This window comes from Rhinoraja longicauda, chromosome 10 (assembly GCF_053455715.1).
Source record: "Rhinoraja longicauda isolate Sanriku21f chromosome 10, sRhiLon1.1, whole genome shotgun sequence".
NCBI classification, from domain to species: Eukaryota; Metazoa; Chordata; class Chondrichthyes; order Rajiformes; family Arhynchobatidae; genus Rhinoraja; species Rhinoraja longicauda.
The window spans coordinates 24,214,383-24,231,878 of record NC_135962.1 but is presented as its reverse complement, the minus strand read 5'-3'; the positions used below and the strand labels follow the sequence as shown (position 1 = coordinate 24,231,878).

At 46.4% G+C, this 17,496-nt stretch overlaps 1 protein-coding gene across 2 annotated transcripts in view; it reads left to right on the top strand.

The window, feature by feature from the left end:
- The window catches only part of stxbp6 (syntaxin binding protein 6 (amisyn)), a 369,474-nt gene that overhangs the window by 143,780 nt on the left and 208,198 nt on the right, over window positions 1–17,496 (top strand). For both annotated transcript variants that reach the window (XM_078406411.1, XM_078406409.1), the window contains exon 2: window positions 13,453–13,612. The gene's annotated coding sequence lies outside the window, so the exon portion shown is untranslated. The remainder of the gene's footprint in view (window positions 1–13,452; window positions 13,613–17,496) is intronic.

Genomic DNA, 17,496 nt, shown 5'->3' with positions numbered 1-17,496 from the left:
CAAAATTAGAGCACATGGTATTGGGGGTAGGGTACTGACATGGATAGAAAATTGGTTGACAGACAGAAAGCAAAGAGTGGGGATAAATGGGTCCCTTTTGGAATGGGAGGCAGTGACCAGTGGGGTACCACAAGGTTCGGTGCTGGGACCCCAGCTATTTACGATATACATTAATGACTTAGATGAAGGGATTAAAAGTACCATTAGCAAATTTGCAGATGATACTAGGCTGGGGGGGGGTAGTGTGAATTGTGAGGAAGATGCAATAAAGCTGCAGGGTGACTTGGACAGGTTGTGTGAGTGGGCGGATACATGGCAGATGCAGTTTAATGTAGATAAGTGTGAGGTTATTCACTTTGGAAGTAAGAATAGAAAGGCAGATTATCATCTGAATGGTGTCAAGTTAGGAAGAGGGGATGTTCAACGAGATCTGGGTGTCCTAGTGCATCAGTCACTGAAAGGAAGCATGCAGGTACAGCAGGCAGTGAAGAAAGCCAATGGAATGTTGGCCCTCATAACAAGAGGAGTTGAGGATAGGAGCAAAGAGGTCCTTCTGCAGTTGTACCGGGCCCTGGTGAGACCGCACCTGGAGTACTGTGTGCAGTTTTGGTCTCCAAATTTGAGGAAGGATATTCTTGCTATTGAGGGCGTGCAGCGTAGGTTCACTAGGTTAATTCCCGGAATGGCGGGACTGTCGTATGTTGAAAGGCTGGAGCAATTAGGCTTGTATACACTGGAATTTAGAAGGATGAGGGGGGATCTTATTGAAACATATAAGATAATTAGGGGATTGGACACATTAGAGGCAGGAAACATGTTCCCAATGTTGGGGGAGTCCAGAACAAGGGGCCACAGTTTAAGAATAAGGGGTAGGCCATTTAGAACGGAGATGAGGAAGAACTTTTTCAGTCAGAGAATGGTGAAGGTGTGGAATTCTCTGCCTCAGAAGGCAGTGGAGGCCAGTTCGTTGGATGCTTTCAAGAGAGAGCTGGATAGAGCTCTTAAGGATAGCGGAGTGAGGGGGTATGGGGAGAAGGCAGGAACGGGGTACTGATTGAGAGTGATCAGCCATGATCGCATTGAATGGCGGTGCTGGCTCGAAGGGCTGAATGGCCTACTCCTGCACCTATTGTCTATTGTCTATCCAGAGAATTGGCCTCCACTGCCTTCTGAGGCAGAGAATTCCACAGATTCACAACTCTCTGACTGAAAAAGTTTTTCCTCATCTCCGTTCTAAATGGCCTACCCCTTATTCTTTAACTGTGGCCCCTGGTTCTGGACTCCCCCAACACTGAGAACATGTTTCCTGCCTCAAACGTGTCCAACCCCTTAATAATCTTATATGTTTCAATAAGATCCCCTCTCATCCTTCTAAATTCCAGTGTATACAAGCCTAGTCGCTCCAGTCTTTCAACATATGACAGTCATGTCCATTCATGGAGGTATAGACACATCAATTTAGTCCAAATGTGTAGGAAGGAACTGCAAATGCTGGTTTATTCCAAATGTAGACGCAAAGTGCTGGAGTAACTCAGCAGGTCAGGCAGCATGTCTGGGGGAAAAGGATGGGTGACGTTTCGGGTCAGAATGCTTCTTCAGACATTTTGACCCGAAACATCACCCATCCTTTTTCTCCAGAGATGCTGCCTTTCCTGTTGAGTTACTCCAGCATTTTGTGCCTCAATTCAGTCCACTTTGGCCCGAAGATACTAAACTGATTTTTCATTCTTCTTATTAATTAACTTACTACTGAGACTAGACCAGGGAACATTTGGAAATATAGAAACAAAGAATTGCAGATGCTGGTTACAAAAAAAGGAGACAAGCTGCTGGAGTAACTCAGTAGGTCAGGCAGCTGAAAGGTCTCGACCCGAAACGTCACCCATTCCTTCTCTCCACAAATGCTGCCTGTCCCGCTGAGTTGCTTCAGCATTTTGCATCTATCTTCAGCTGAAAGTGTACTGTTCCTCTGCCTCACTTGCCCAGCAAAGTATAATTAAGGGAAATGGCAAGATTGAGAGAATGAGAGTGGAGAAGTTGCTTGATGTAGAGATGAGCAATTGTCATGGTAGTCCTGTAAAGAGCAAGAATCCAGAACGTCTGGTGCCTATTCCATTTTTTCTCCCACGAATCGGAAAAGACTATTGCATGTAAATCTACTTCTTCAGTACAGCAGCATTCACTCCTACATTCCCATGCAAGTGGAGCTGACGCTCAACATATCCATTTGTCATCTATTATCGCTCCAATCCCTAGTCTGTGATCATTCCCTCCAGGTGGAACTGTTCACTTGTGCTGCTTTCATTTTAGTGGCTTCATGCAACCCTGCGACACATTCTCTGTAAACCTGACGGGCCCAAACAGAAACCAGCTGCTGACTTGTGTTGGAAAGAACTGCAGATGCTGGTTTAAACAAAGATAGAAGCAAAATGCTGGAGTCACTCAGTGGGACAGGCAGCATCTCTGGAGAGAAAGAATGGGTGGCGTTTTGGGTCGAGATCCTTCTTCGTCTTGTGTCTATCTCCAGGTGGTGACTTGGCAGAATCAACACCACCTTTCAATCCACTAAGTCTGGCTACCTGGCAACATAATGATGTCACTCCCATTTTTCCATCTTTTAACAAATGTAACTCAATATAAATCATAGGAGCAGAAGTTGGCCATTTGACCTATCCAGTCTACTCTGCCATTTAATCGTGGCTGATCTTTCTTTCCCTCTCAACCCCATTTTCCTGCCTTCTCCCTAACACCCGTACTAATCAAGTATTTGTCAATCACCACCTTAAAAACACCCAATCATGGCCTCCACAGCCTTCTGTGGCAATGAATTCCATTGAATAAGTTTCAGACAAATCTCGTCTTTCAACTTATCAACCTTCGATTTGCAATGTCGAGTCCAACAATTTTAGCTAATTCTTCTTATGAAGCCAATTTGTCCTTCTCCATCTGTACTTTTTTTATCCTTTCATTTTCACTGCCCTCTATCTTATCACAGACGTTCTTTTGTACTTTTCTCCCCCAGTTTTTTCCCACCACTTTTCGTTACATTTTAATAATTCTCCACCTTCAAACTTTTAAATTTCTGACGGTAGATCTCGTTCCCCTCGACAGATGCTACCTGACCTTTAATACACTGGTGTGGCGCGGCGATAAGCCCGAAATGAAGGCAAGGAGCCAGGTGTTTCGGGAGGAATTTTATTAGCTGTTGTTCTCTTGTCCAGTCGGGTCTGCAAGAGAATGATCGCGCCTAAACCCCTGCCCTTTATCCCTGTAGCTAAGGGCCGTCCCCAGACTAGTCCATTCCCGTGCCGAGGGGTTCGATAGTGGAATGGCCCGACCCTTGGGAGCCGCCACACTGGCAACATTCTCTGAAGAAGGGTCCCCACCTGGAACCTCACCTATCCATGTTCTCCAGAAATGCTGCATGACCATTGGAGTTACTCCAGCACTTTGTGTCCTTTTGTGTCAACGAACATCTGCAGTTCCTTGTTTCAACATGCTCTCGGTTTATTTTGTATGTTATGATCATAAGATCATAAGTGAAAGGAGCAGAATTAGGCCATTCGGCCCATCAAGTCTACACCTCCATCCAATCATGGCTGATCTATCTCTCCTTCCTAACCCCAAGATATGCAATATTTAGTTTTCTATCATTAACATGTTTATTAAACCATTTAATTTCAATGAACAAATACAGTGGAGAACAGATTCTGACATCTACTCTCCCTCTGGATGGCAGCTTAATTAAATTGAGCTCCACATCAAAACAACATATCATATTTTAAATGCAAGGAGCACAACTCACAAATATCATGGTGGCACAGCGGTAGAGTTGCTGCCTTACATCGATTGCAGCACCAGAGACCTGGGTTCGATCCCGACTACGGGTGCTGTCTGTACTGAGTTTGTACGTTCTCCCTGTGACCTGCCTGTGTTTGCTCCGAGATCTTTGGTTTCCTCCCACACTCCAAAGACATACAGGTTTGTAGGTTAATTGGCTTGGTATAATTGCAAATTGTCCCTCGCGTGTGTAGGAAAGCATTAATGTGCGGGGATGGCTGACCGGCACGGCCTCAATGGACCGAAGGGCCTGTTTCCGTCCTGTATCTCTAAACTAAACTAAAGGTCCTCTATGCATTAACAGAAATTAAGCCCGCAGATTCTCGCTCCATCTTCCTTGCTACCCCCACCCCCACTCCTCCGCCCCACACAAACACTCCCCTTTGCTTTAGAAGATTACCAAAGAGTAATAAATCCAACCTGAGTAACAGATGGACAGTAGAGCCATTTGTTCCTGCCGGTTTTAGACACGACTGATTTGTTTTCCTACTATTTTAGATTCACAATACACTGTGGATATTTGAATTATTTAAGACTTCTGTGACATTGCTCAAGGGAATTTAATGCCATGAAATGCGTTTGGATCGGGTTTCAGAAGTAAGCAATGGCCTAATGCGAAAAAGCAATGAGAGATTCTAATAGCTACGTGGTTTTCACAGTCATCCCAAAAGAATCAAAATAAAATGCCGCTGGAGAGCTTCTGCATGGCCAGATCCCAAAGGCTGTTGGACCACCGTGGAGATGATAGTTTTCAGCAAGTAAGGATGTTTTGCTTAGTTTAGAGATAGTGTGGAAAAAGACAGTTTAGCCCACCGTCCACGCCGACCAACGATCACCTGTATACTATATAATTCTCCAATTTTAGGTAACTACAAAACTCTCCCCCTTTCTTCCCCTGCTCCCTTTCCCCTGTGCACCTCCTCGACTCGTATCCATCTCTTCCTTCCTCCTCCCATTCCACCTACCTTCCTTCCTCTAGCTTCACAATTCGCAACACTACAATCATTTTTGTATCATACCTTCTGTCTTTTCATTTCTGGCCTTTATCCACCATCTGTCTATCAACCTCCCCCCCCCCCTCCGATTAACCCATTACCTGCAGGCTTTGTTCTGCTCCAGCTACCCCCCCCCCCCCCCCCCCACCATTATCTATAATCAATCTGAAGAAGGGCCCAGACCCGAAAAGTCACTTATCTGTGTTCTCTAGAGATGCCACCTGATCCACGGAGTCACTCCAGCACTTTGTCCTTTCTTGCATCTGCAGTTCCTTTTGTCCATAACGTCTTGTGACTGTTCAGCTTGATCCTGCTTGCTATACCAAAGTCAGATGAAATTTCCTTTCCTTCAGCCTGAAGACTGGCTGTCCTCCTTAATCAGTTGTGAGCAACAGACTAAATTTTACTTTAGTTACTTCTTTCTCGCTTTACTTCAGAGATACAGTGTGGAAACAGTCCCCTCAACCCACAAAAGCCACACCGACCAGTGATCACCCCATACACTAACACTATCCTACACAATAGTGACAATTTTACAACTTATCAAAGCCAATTAACCTACAAACCTGTACGTCTTTGGACATACAGGTTTGCATGTTGGAGTGTGGGAGGAAACCAGAGCACTCGGAGAAAACCCACACGGTCACAGGGAGAACATCCAAACTCCACATGGACAGCAGCCGTAGTCAGAATTGAACCCGGGTCTCTGGTGCTGTAAGGCAGCAACTCTACCGCTGCACCACCCTAAATGTTGCAGAGATCAAAAGCTGCAACCAGGATTGATCCTGAAGCTAGAAGCCCCCCTGACATCAGTCTGAAGAAGGGTCTCGACCCGAAACGTCACCCATTCCTTCTCTCCTGAGATGCTGCCTGACCTGCTGAGTTACTCCAGCTTTTTGTGAATAAATATCTTCGATTTGTACCAGCATCTGCAGTTATTTTCTTACACTTGAATGTAAACTAAGTCAGGTCGACTTTTGTCATATATACTGTGAGCGACAGACTCAATGAAAATCTTTTGCTTGCCACAGGATCACAGGCTCATAAACTCAGACAAGCATGCAAAACACACACAATGAAAATCTTGCTTGCCACAGGATCACAGGCTCATAAACACAGACAAGCATGCAAAGCAGACATCATACAAGGCAATGAACAGAAAAGTATGTGCAAGAACAGGACAGTGCAACTTTTCACTTATTTTATACTACTGCTTCCAACTTAGAACATAGGACCGTGCAGCACAAGAACAGGCCCTTCGGCCCACAATGTCTGTGCCCTACATGAAGCTAAAACCAACTCTTATCTGCCTGCACATAATCCATATCACTCCATTCCCCACATATCCATGTGCCTATCCAAAAATCTCTTAAATCCCACTGTCACATCTGCCTCAACTACCAGTGGCAACATGTCTCAGACACTTACTACACCTCCTTTAAACGTTTCATCTTAAAGCTATGCTGTCGAGTATTTGATTTTTCCATCCTGGGAAAAAGGTTCTGACAGTCTACCCTATCTATGTCTCCCATTATTTTAGATACTTCTCCCAGATCCCCTTGCAATCTCTGGTATTCCAGATAAAACAATCCAAGGCTCCCCAACCCCCCCCCCCCCCCCCCCCCCCTGTACCAATACCACCAATGACAGCCAATGAAAAATGGGGGTGAGAGTTGAACTGGGCAGGGAATCATGAGGGGGCAAGACAAAGGGCAAAGATTTAAGTTTGGTAAACATTGATTTAAGTTAATGGAGTGGAGCCATTAAATGTCGAACAGCAACTGGGGAAGAAAAAAAAAAGGTTGATTATCGTGCAGGGGAAGGATTAGGATTGAGAAAGTAGAAGATTATAGAGCTAGTAAGAAATTAAAAACAATGGTAAAAGAACATTTGAGTTTATAAAATGAGGGTGACCAAGGTTTGTCCTTTAGCGGAAGAGCATCAGGAATTATTAATGGGAGGTTTTTTTTATTAATGGGATACGTTTTTTGACTTCTAACTGGAAGCATCCCAATCATGGGATATAAAAGGAAGGAGAAGCTTAACACAATCACCATCAGTGGAGAAAAGGTACAAAGCAAACTAATGGCACTAAAACCTGACGTGTCCTCCAGACCAGAAGGTCTGCCTTGTGGAGCTGTGTAACAGGTGTCTGCAGTGATAGTAGATCCATTAATTGTGACCTTACAAAATTCCCCAAATGGTACACAGGTGAAAACACTGCCATTTTCTTTTACCACAAGTTAGTAATTTTAGTCATTTGAGTCAGGACGGTCATGTCAAAATCACTTTTAGTAAAATAGAATTAATGGAATTAATCCAAAAGTTTGTGGTGGAAGCATGAAATCGCATGCACTTGAAAGAGTGTGTCCAGTGCAAAAATAAGCAACCTCACACATGCTTGCTCTTTCTCAAGTCACGAGTATTTTATTGTCACATGTCCCAAAAAAACCAATATATGATTAGCAAGGTTATCAAAGGTTACGAGGAGAAGGCAAGTGAATGGGGTTGAGAGATCCAATCACCTTGGATCAGCCATGATTGAATAGCAGAGCAGAGTCAATGGAATGGGCAGAATGGCCTATGTCTGCTCCTATATCTTATAGCTTAAAGTCTTGAATGGGCAATGTGTTAAAAATTTGTTTACATTTTTTTGGTTTACATTGCCTGCCCCGCTAAGTTACTTCAGCATTTTGTGTACTTCCCTAACTTCAAATAGCCCTAGCTTTCCCTCTCTCTCCATCCCCTCCTCCTTCCCAGTTCTCCCCCCAATCTTACTGTCTCCGACTACATTCTATCTCTGTCCCGCCCACTCCCCTGACATCAGCCTGAAGAAGGGTCTCGACCCGAAACGTCACCCATTCCTTCTCTCCAGAGATGCTGCCTGTATGTGTTTTGTGATCTGCCTTCCTTTTTTTAACTGCAGTTTCATGAGCTGCCAGCAGATGTCAGGTTTGCGACTTTGTTGTTGTCAAGACTCAGCTTAATGCTGCCCTTGTATAATTTCCAACACAATACTCTCCTGATCTAGATCCCTAGAGTTAAAACTTCCTGTCTATGCCTCCAGTAAGTACAATTTAAGCCAGCAGGTTTACCTCAAGCAATCAAGTCCTGGAATATCACAGATAGTCAATCGAGTCAAATTTAAAACTGATAGCCTTAAAAATATGTGGCTGGGGGAGCCGGCCCCTGCTCATCCCCCGAAGGTCAGAGAAGGAAGCCGATGATGGCCGAGGAGCAAGGCCGGTAGGAGATGAGAGGGAAGCGGGGTCTGACCCACTAGGCCCTCAAGGTTGGCCGTGGGAGACGATACCGGGGAATGAAGGTGGACGGGCAAGGAGAGGGAGCTGGAGGCCTGCAGCAGCCTGGGACTCACCTGGAACAGGCACCGCTCATAAGGGCTAGTGCCTGGACTTTGATAATGGCGCCTATTGCATGTGGGCTCAGTCAACTATGTCTGTACACTTGCTAGTCGAGGATCAGGGGTATGGCAATACTCTCCTGGACTTTTTGTAAGAAAAAGGATATCACTGTGTTAGCACTTTGCACATGTGGCAATAAAGGCACCATTGAACGATCATTAAAATGGTTTAGACTCTTGTTCTGCCCACAGAGCTCTGGAAGAACTGGAGTGTGGTCTCCAGCCTCTGACCTCCGGCACAAACAACACTGGGCACTCTGCCTCGTCAGTGTATGTCCAGGAAGCAGAGGAAATAAAACTCAAGTACACAAATAAACATAGAGTTAAAAAGCTACTGTTATGGTAACAATAAGCTGTTGCATTGTCATAAATATGTATCTGTTTTACTAATGTTTGTTGTAATATATAAGACAAGGGGGATGTTGTGATATTGCTGGGACTACTTTGTGTATCCAAGGACTACTTTGTATGCCTGTGTATATAAGTGATTGGTGTGATTAGGCAGTCACTCTGGATCCAGGCGGCCTTGGAATAAACAGCCTGGAGTTAAGCTCCACCATGATAACATCTTAAACATGTGTACTCGTGGTCCTTCCAGAGTCACAACAAAGGTACAACAAGTACCGGACCACGAAGTACAACATGGTGGCAGCGGTTTGGTGTTTCGCCTAGGGAGGGAATGGAGCATGCCCGAGCAGAAAAGGTTAAAAAGAAGAAAAAGGTTAAAAAAAAGCCCTGAAGGGAAACAAAAAAAAAAAGGTTCCAGCTCGGTACAGGACGTTTGGAGTGCATCCCGACAGGGCCAGTATGAGTTGGTATAGTTACCTGCTCAGTAGTCGGCGCCGAGTTGCCGACGTGACGCTGCAAGCTGCTGGGGGAGGTGCGTGTAGGCTCACGTCGCGCCCCAGCACCTGTGTAGGCCCGAGATTAGAAGCCTGCGACTGCTTCGCGGGGGAGAGACCGGGAGACCCGACACACACGGAGATGTGCGGTGACCGGGGAAGACCGGGAGACCCGACACACAAGGAGATGTGTGGTGACCGGGGAAGACCGACACCCATGGAGGTGTGCAGCAACTGTAGGAGACCGGGAGACCCGACACCCACGGAGGTGTGCGGTGACCGGGGAAGACCGACACCCATGGAGGTGTGCGGCGACCGGGAGAGCCCCGGAGGAGACCGACACCCACGGAGGTGTGCGGCGACCGGGAGACCCGACACCCACGGAGGTGTGCGGTGACCGGAAAGACCGGGAGACCCGACACCCACGGAGGTGTGCGGTGACCGGGGAAGACCGACACCCACGGAGGTGTGCGGCGACCGGTAAGACCGACACCCACAGAGGTGTGCGGCGACCGGGGGAGGCTGACACCCACGGAGGTGTGCGGCAACCGGGAGAGCCCCGGAGGAGACCGACACCCACGGAGGTGTGCGGCGACCGGAGGGACCGACCACCCGCGGAGGTGCAGCGGCCAGTAAGGCCGAGGCACTGCGTACTTACCCAGGCGCGTCGACCGTAGAGTCGGGACGGCCCTGGGCCCGAGGCAGCGGCAGCGCGTTCGAATTTGAGCGGCAGCTGCCGGGAGCACCTGTGGGCGGGGCCAGCGCACCGCGATTACAGTAGTGCCAGCCCAGCAGTGCCAGCCCAGCAGTGGGAGCCCAGCAGTGGGAGCCCAGCAGTGGGAGCCCAGCAGTGGGAGCCCAGCAGTGGGAGCCCAGCAGTGCCAGCCCAGCAGTGGGAGCCCAGCAGTGCCAGCCCAGCAGTGGGAGCCCAGCAGTGCCAACTCAGTAGTGGGAGCCCAGCAGTGGGAGCCCAGCAGTGCCAGCCCAGTAGTGCCAGCCCAGCAGTGGGAGCCCAGCAGTGCCAACCCAGCAGTGGGAGCCCAGCATTGCCAACCCAGCAGTGGGAGCCCAGCAGTGCCAGCCCAGCAGTGCCAGCCCAGCAGTGGGAGGCCAGCAGTGGCAGGCAAATCATGGTGGTGGAGCATCTAGAGCCTACACTACGTTTGATCTACACAGCACGTCTTCTTGAGGGGAAGATATGGAACAAAATGAATATTTCGTGTTTAATGACCTGTGTAGTGATCTGTGTAATGAAAGCTTAATGTATTATATTTGATGCTTTTGTATAAATGTATATATCTGTGGAGTGACCACACGGAGTGAGTGACCACCCGGAGATGAGTGACCACCCGGAGATGAGTGAAATTCCGCAGAGGAGTGACCACCATGATGGCGAAAAAAAGCAATTGTGTTTAATTGTGTTTAGTTGTGTTATTGGTTTTGTTTGCAAAAAGCAATGGTGTTTTGGTTTTGTTTGTTAAATATATTTTAGCCCTCGAATGGTAAAGAAAACAATTTTATATAAGACAAGGGGGATGTTGTAATATATAAGACAAGGGGGATGTTGTGATATTGCTGGGACTACTTTGTTTATCCAAGGACTACTTTGTATGCCTGTGTATATAAGTGATTGGTGTGATTAGGCGGTCACTCTGGATCCAGATGACCACGGAATAAACAGCCTGGAGTTGAGCTCCAGCAATGTAACCTTTTATACACGTGTACTTGTGGTCCGTCCAGAGTCACTAAAGGTACAACAGGTACCGGACCACGAAGTACAACAATGTTCTTTAGTGAAAGCAAACACCCATGCTTAGCTGGCCAGGGCTCCCCACCCACCAATGTGGTTGATTCAGCCTTTCTCTGAAATGGACTAAAGAGCAAGTGAAGTCAAAGGGCAATGACCATTTTTTCTAAAAATAGCCTTATCTTGCCACATCTACAACTCAGGAACAAATAACTGAAAGTCATTTCGACCTTTGGGAGTATGGATGCTTTGGCAGCCACAGTGATACCTGAAAGTTACCTGATCCAATATGGGTTTGGGCTGAGGAGGTTTGTCAGTTTATGGCTATTTTGTGAGCTGCAACAAGAATGTCATTGTTCCTGTTCACATCCTGTTCATATGACAAGCATTCTTGACGCTGAAGGTTAGCACTAAACTTTTTCATCTGGAGTGAGGATTGCTGTACAAAAATGAAATTGGTACTGCATTAAATGGCCCCTTACCCTCTTTTTGCACCATTTTTACTCCTCCTATACAGTCAATGCAAAACAACTGCTAAAATTCCTATCTTTTAAAAATGTTATTATTCCCTTACGCTATTTTAAACATTTTGGTACATGGGATATTTAACTCCGCTTCTAAAAAGAAGCACAATTGCAAGACTCTTCAAGTGTGCTAGATCACAACATAAAAGTTGGAGCAAAGGAAATGTGTCAATGACTTAAAAATGTGTTGTCCCTCTGATTACTGTGGGCTTTCATAACACTTACTAAAAAATATCAAAGTTCTTAAAGGCGTTTAACCCACTAGGAGGAGCTCTAGATTCGTGTATTGTCTTGAATAAGTGCGGGAATATTAGTGCTCACGACTTTCATTCAATTAAAAGCAATTTTTGTGCGATTGTGGACTGATCACTGTGAGAGCAAAATGATTTTGTTTGTTATTCAGTTATCAGTTATGAATTTCTTTCTTCAGATTGTTCCAATGACCTTTAAATATTTACTTGTAGATTTATTTCCCTTGTAAAAGCAACCTTTTTCTTTGTTGCCAAAGATTCCACAAGATGAAGCATGGTTGAGTCACGAGTTTATCTTTATTTGAATGGAACAAGATAAGTTCTATCATTGCAGACGGGATGGTAAATGGTATTAGATATTCACCATTGAGCCCAGAGTCATTTGCATCATCTCACAGTTTGCCATCCGATGTGAATCCGAGCATCATCGAATGATTATTATCAATAAAGCATCATTGAAATGGGGCTAGCTTAGATGGGGCACATTGGTTGGCATGGACGAGTTGTGCTGAAGTGCCTGTTTCCAATTTGTATGATTCATATGGGGCAGCATGGTGGCGCAGCGGTCGAGTTGCTGCCTTAGTGCGCCAGAGACCCAGGTTCGATCCTGACTGTGGGTGCTGTCTGTATGGAGTTTGTACACTCTCCGTGACCGTGTAGGTGTTCCGGTTTCCTCCCACACTCCAAAGATGTGCAGGTTTGTAGGTTAATTGGCTTCGGTAAAGGTTGTTAATTGTCCCTAATGTGCAGGATAGTATTAGTGTACGGGGATCACCGGTTGGTGTGAACTCAGTGGGCTGAACGGCCTGTTTCCGTGCTCTACCTCTAAACTAAACAGAAGATTCAATGACTTGAGTAATTCCTTGTTGTCTATAACCGTTTGCCTGTCCTGTGCGTTGAGCTGTGGCTGCTGAAAGTCTGGTTACCTGCAGCAGATGCAAGATGCAGCTTGTCTGGTTTCGTTCAGAGGATGACCACAGACAACACTTAACCTAAAGGCACAGGTGCATTGTGCACCATCTCAGCAAGAGGGGCAGCTGTCCCGACCAGCTGACATGCAAAGCGACGTGTGATAAGACTGATAGGCAAAGTTGCATATATGATTGAATCAGGTCTTCTTTAAAAAAAGACCACTTGGAGCCTATGCCATTCCCCACAGGGTGAGAACTCTGTAGGGTCATGGGGTCACACAGTGTGGAAACAGGTCGGTGGGCCCAACTTGCCCACATCAAACAACATTCTGTCTGTCTGTCTGTCTGTCTGTCTGTCTGTCTATCTCTGTCTGTCTCTCTGTCTGTCTGTCTGTCTGTCTGTCTCCCTCCAAGTCAATCTCCAAGTCAATCTCCAAGTCAATTAGCCTACAAACCTATACGTCTCAGCAGTGTGAGAGGAAACCGGACCACCTGGAGAAAACCCACACAGGTCACGGGGAGAACGTGCAAACTCCATACAAACAGCACCCGTAATCATTATCGAACCGGGGTTTCTGGCACTGTAAGATAGCAACTCTACCACTCTGCCGCCCTTATGATTGGCATTTGTGATTTCCCCCACCCTATAAGGTAGTCCTGAGTAGACTCGAGCAGGTTACATTCGCAGAACTGATTCCTCAGGAACATTGTTGGAGTACGTGCTCTCTATGCAGCTTTGAGATGGGCAATAAGGCATTATCTGTTTCAATGCTACTCACCAGCTCTCTGCGTATCCCCTTTGTGTGGAAAACATAAAGCTAATGACTTGTAGCCATGCTGGAGTCAAGTTGAATCACTGACCTGCATGTGAAATTAAGTTTCACACTGATATATCTTTTTTTAATCTGTTTGCATTTACAGGTATATAGACAACTAAATGGATTTCTTTGGTGCTTTGTGAGCAGAGGGTGAAGGAAATTAAGAACATGGAAGAAAGTGGGAAACATATGGATGGAAGCTACTCCCAGCTTCACGACCACCATCATTCAGCCATGTGTGTGCGTGCAGCAAAGTAACCAAGGTATTCTACACTTGTACCATCTTACTATGTGAGCTCTTTCAGAAGGAGTCTTGCGGCAGACTTGGTCAAATCTGTTATGCTTTGATTGTAAAAGCTAAGCCTTAAATGCTTATCTTTTCATTCGGTTATATTTAGAACCAAATTTAAAGTCAAATTGTTTAACAAGCAAGAAGAGTTCCAACTTGAAACGTTACATATCTCTGTCCTCCGGAAAATGCTGCCTGACCCCTTGAGTTATTCCAGCACTTTGTCTTTTTTTTATAAACCAGCATCTGCAGTTCCTCACCAATCTATATCCCTGATTAGCCCTGCAAAAGTAGTCTGTTCCTTTCACATTTACTCTTCATTGACAAACTTTCGGATTCATCGGAGATGCAAGGAACTGCAGATGCTGGTTTACAAAAAAAGGCAAAGGGCTGGAGTAACTCAGTGGATCAGGCAGCATTTCTGAAGGACATAGATGGGTGATGTTTGAAGTTGGGACTCTTTTTCAGACTCTGAAGAAGGGTCCCAATGCTGCCTGACCCACTAAATTTGTGTCTTTTTTCATATTCTTTGCTTGGTTGTATGCTGGTGGTAGAGGTCAGTTAATGCATTGTGTGAGCGTGCACATGATGAAATAGATCACAGGTTCGGGGCGGCAATTGTTGTACTTCATTATACCTTTGTTATGACTATGGACGGACCACAAATACACGTGTTTAAAAGGTTAGAATGCTGGAGCTTAAATCCAGGCTGTTTATTCCACGGCCACCTGGAACCAGAGTGACCACCAAATCACCTCATTCTCTTATATACACGTTACTATACAGGCAAACAAAGTAGTCCTTGTGATACAACAAAGTAGTCCTTGCAATATCACAACAGCAATCACTCATATATTTGCAAAATTAGGAGGTATTTAATTTAATGTGTTTCACTTGATCTGTTTACCATGTCATCACGGGAGAACCATGGAGATGGTCTATGCTCCACGATGGTGCCGTTCTGATGCATGATCTCGAGACAAAGCTGCAGATCATCTTTCAAGAGTCATGAGTGTTTTATCGTAGTATGTCCCTGAATCGGAACAATGAATTCCTTAATTGCAGCAGCACAACAGATATGCAAACCTAGTACTCTGCAGGGCCAGATTAACATAGTCGCAAAAGTAGCTCCCCAACCGCCGTGGTTAGAATGTGTTGACCAATGGGCAGCCGGCATGTCACTGCCCAACCGCCCAGTCTCCGGCCCTCTTACTCCACACACCTCCGGCCTCATCCAAACACCTCACTCCTCCAGACCTCTCTGCTCGAATATTGGCCTTGTCTCCCTACACATCCCGGCCCTCTCACTCAAGTCCATGGGCCACTTTCACCACTTCTCTACTCTTCTGGTCCATACTCCCAAAATCCTGCGACTCCCTCTCACCCATCCCAAAAGCTCGGGCCCTCTTTCTCACCAATCCCCCGGCCTTCTCTCCTCACTTCCCGGGCCCTGTCTCTTCCTCCACTCTTCTACCACCAACTCTACCAATACCTTGCTCAGCATCCACTGTTCCAGCACTCCCTACCCCTACTCTGCCCCTCTCACCCCTATACCTCCAGTCCCGCCACTATTCACTCCTCCGGCCCTACCTTTGCCACATTCCTCCGGCCCTCCCTGTCTCTACTTCTCTGGCACCCTCTTCTCGCAATCCTCCGTCATTCACCCGACGGTGGCGCAGCGGTAGAATTGCTGCCTTACAGCACTTGCAGCACCGGAGACCCGGGTTCCATCCCAACCACGGGTGCTGTCTGTACAGAGTTTGTACATTCTCCCTGTGACCACGTGGGTTTTCTCTGATATCTTCGGTTTCCTCCCACACTCCAAAGACATACAGGTTTGTAGGTTAATTGGCGTGGTATATGTGTAAAATTGTCCCTAGTGTGTGTGGGGATCGCTGGTTGGTACGGATGGTGGGCCAAAGGGCCTGTTTTCGCGCTGTATCCCCAAACTAAACCCCTCCATCACACACTCTCAAAGAGTCCCGTATTAGGCCTGTGGGCCGCTGTAGTCCCCGACACTGTAGGTCTGGACAGTGGAGGCTAACGGAGCTCGTTGACATTAACGGAGTTCTGGGAGTTGGGCCGTGTGTTCGGGGAGCGGGGCTGAGTATGTTCGGGGAGCGGGGCCAAGTGTGTTCGGGGAGAGGGGCCAAGTGTGTTCGGGGAGCGGGGCTGAGTGTGTTCGGGGAGTGGGGCCAAGTGTGTTCGGGGAGCGGGGCCGAGTGTGTTCGGGGAGCGGGGCTGAGTGTGTGCGGGGAGGGGGGCAGAGTGTGTTCGGGGAGTGGGCCAAGTGTGTTCGGGGTTAATCCAGCCCTGGTTCTATGTAAAATCCATTGTAAGCAACAAATAAAAGTTCAGTGTGTGTGTATATACATGTATAGACAATTAAACAATAATAGTGCAAAGTCAAAAATAACACCCCCAAGTTTATATAGTTCGGAGCTTATTTGGTGGTTGTAGTGTTTAATAACCTGATGGTTATTGGGAAGAAGCTGCTTCTCAACCTGGACCTTACAGTTTTCAGGCTCCTATAACTTCTTTCCAACTTCTTTCCAATTGCAATCCTGTGGATTGGAGGATAGCAAATGTTATCCCACTTTTTAAGAAAGGAGGGAGAGAGAAAACGGGTAATTATAGACCAGTTAGTCTGACATCAGTGGTGGGGAAGATGCTGGAGTCAATTATAAAAGACGAAATTGCTGAGCATTTGGATAGCAGTAACAGGATCATTCCGAGTCAGCATGGATTTACGAAGGGGAAATCATGCTTGACAAATCTACTGGAATTTTTTGAGGATGTAACTAGGAAAATTGACAGGGGAGAGTCAGTGGATGTGGTGTACCTCGACTTTCAGTAAGCCTTCGACAAGGTCCCACATAGGAGATTAGTGGGCAAAATTAGAGCACATGGTATTGGGGGTAGGGTACTGACATGGATAGAAAATTGGTTGACAGACAGAAAGCAAAGAGTGGGGATAAATGGGTCCCTTTCGGAATGGCAGGCAGTGACCAGTGGGGTACTGCAAGGTTCGGTGCTGGGACCCCAGCTATTTACGATATACATTAATGACTTAGATGAAGGGATTAAAAGTACCATTAGCAAATTTGCAGATGATACTAAGCTGGGGGGTAGTGTGTATTGTGAGGAAGATGCAATAAGGCTGCAGGGTGACTTGGACAGGTTGTGTGAGTGGGCGGATACATGGCAGATGCAGTTTAATGTAGATAAGTGTGAGGTTATTCACTTTGGAAGTAAGAATAGAAAGGCAGATTATTATCTGAATGGTGTCAAGTTAGGAAGAGGGGATGTTCAACGAGATCTGGGTGTCCTAGTGCATCAGTCACTGAAAGGAAGCATGCAGGTACAGCAGGCAGTGAAGAAAGCCAATGGAATGTTGGCCTTCATAACAAGAGGAGTTGAGTATAGGAGCAAAGAGGTCCTTCTACAGTTGTACCGGGCCCTGGTGAGACCGCACCTGGAGTACTGTGTGCAGTTTTGGTCTCCAAATTTGAGGAAGGATATTCTTGCTATTGAGGGCGTGCAGCGTAGGTTCACTAGGTTAATTCCCGGAATGGCGGGACTGTCGTATGTTGAAAGGTTGGAGCAATTAGGATTGTATACACTGGAATTTAGAAGGATGAGGGGGGATCTTATTGAAACATATAAGATAATTAGGGGATTGGACACATTAGAGGCAGGAAACATGTTCCCAATGTTAGGGGAGTCCAGAACAAGGGGCCACAGTTTAAGAATAAGGGGTAGGCCATTTAGAACGGAGATGAGGAAGAACTTTTTCAGTCAGAGAGTGGTGAAGGTGTGGAATTCTCTGCCTCAGAAGGCAGTGGAGGCCAGTTCGTT